Source organism: Arachis duranensis, chromosome 5 (genome assembly GCF_000817695.3).
Source record: "Arachis duranensis cultivar V14167 chromosome 5, aradu.V14167.gnm2.J7QH, whole genome shotgun sequence".
In the NCBI taxonomy this organism is placed as follows: domain Eukaryota; kingdom Viridiplantae; phylum Streptophyta; class Magnoliopsida; order Fabales; family Fabaceae; genus Arachis; species Arachis duranensis.
In genome coordinates, this window is record NC_029776.3 from 50852907 (window position 1) to 50854865 (window position 1959).

Consider the following 1959-nt stretch of genomic DNA (forward strand, 5'->3'; position numbering starts at 1 on the left):
GGAGAGTTGTCGACAACGTTAGTGACACTCAACATTGTCACTAACGTTGGAGCAACCACACAACCCCCAAGAGCCACGTTAACCTTCACGTTAACTTGGTTAACGTGGAAGCTAACGATGAGGAATGAAGAATGAGCCAAAGTTAGTGACACTCAACATTGTCACTAACGTTGGGATGGCTAAGAATGGCCACGTTAGAAGCCACGTTAACCTAGTTAACGTGGACTCTAACGTGAGACCTAGGGGCACACTTGAACGTTAGTGACAATGTTGAGTGTCACTAACGTTCTCGAAGGTTCGCAAAAGCCATGTTAAAAGCCACGTTAACCTAGTTAACGTGAGCTTTAACGTGAAGCAAGAAGGGGCACACTTGAATGTTAGTGACAATGTTGAGTGTCACTAACGTTCTCGAAGGCTAGCAAGGCAAAGTTAAAAGCCACGTTAACCTAGTTAACGTGGGCTCTAATGTGAGGCAAAGGGGTGCATGGCAACATTAGTGACAATGTTAAGTGTCACTAACGTTCTCGAACTTGTATTTTCACTAAATGTTAAACACCCCTAACGTCTTGAGCTAAAGTCTCTACCCACTTCACACTTTCTCTCTGCAAGTAAGCCAAGCCCAATTGAAGAAAGGAACTGCTTCAATCTCAAAGATCCAGAGGCCCAAGACTTGAAGAGCTAACTAGAAGCTGAGAAGAGTAGTATATATAGGAGTAGTTTTGAAATAGAGGGGAGCTTTTTGGGAGGAGCTAGGAAAGAGAACTACTCTTTGTATTTACTTTCTTTGCAATTCTAGCTTTATCATGTATTCTCCATCTTTGATTTTGATTTCTAGAGCTATGAACAACTAAACCCCTTTCATTGGGTTAGGGAGCTCTGTTGTAATTTGATGGATCAATACTAATTTTCTTATTCTTCCTCTATCTTTCCTTTTGATTTTACTTGAAAGCCTTCGATCTTCATCCAATTGGATAGTGATCTTGGAAAAGAAGCTCTTCAAACATGGATCTCTTCGGATCCTTGAAAGAGGAATGAAGAGATTAGCTAGAAATGCTTTCTCATGCTGGACCAAATTGAGTGTGGATGGGTATGTGGCTATAACCCTCTAAGCATTTGATTTGGGAAGTGCATGTGGTATAATCAGTGACCACACTTCATCTCTTCTCATGAGCAATTGACCAAGGAATTGGCTATTGATCAAGATTTGAGAGATTGAATTGCAAGAAATTGTGATTCAATCACTTAAGATTGCCAAGGAGATCAATGAGTGCGTTGATTGAGGAAGAGATGAAAATGAAATTGATCCGGAAATTGCAACATCTCCTAAGCCCAATGAACTCCCCATTTCTGATCTTACCCATTCTCTTTATTTTCTGCAATTTACTTTTATGAGTGATTCCCCCATTCCCATTTACAATTCTGCTCTTTACTTTCAGTCATTTAATTTCTCGCCATTTTAATTTCTGTAATTATCAATTCTATTCATGGATTCGCTCAACTAGATCATTCCTCTGATTAAAGTTGCTTGATCAATCAATCCCTGTGGGATTCGACCTCACTCTATTGTGAGTTTTTACTTGACGACAAATTCGGTACACTTGCCGAATGGGAATTTGTTGAGAGACACGTTTTACCCCGATCAAGTTTATGGCGCCGTTGCCGGGGATTGATTGTGCATCGACAATGATTACATTAGAGGATAACTAGATTGAGCATTTGTATTTTTTTGATTTAATTTTCTATTTGGTTAATTTGCTTTCCGTCTTAGTTTAATTCTTCCCCTCCCCTGTTTCTTAGTTTTTCTTTGCTATTTACAATTCAGTTCACTAACCCACTAACTATTTGATATATTGCATCACTGACACTAACAAGTAATTCTAACAAGATACTTTCTGCATTGCTTTTCTTGCTTGTACTCTGTTGGTTGTATGACAGGGAGAAGAAGCGGAGCTTCAACTT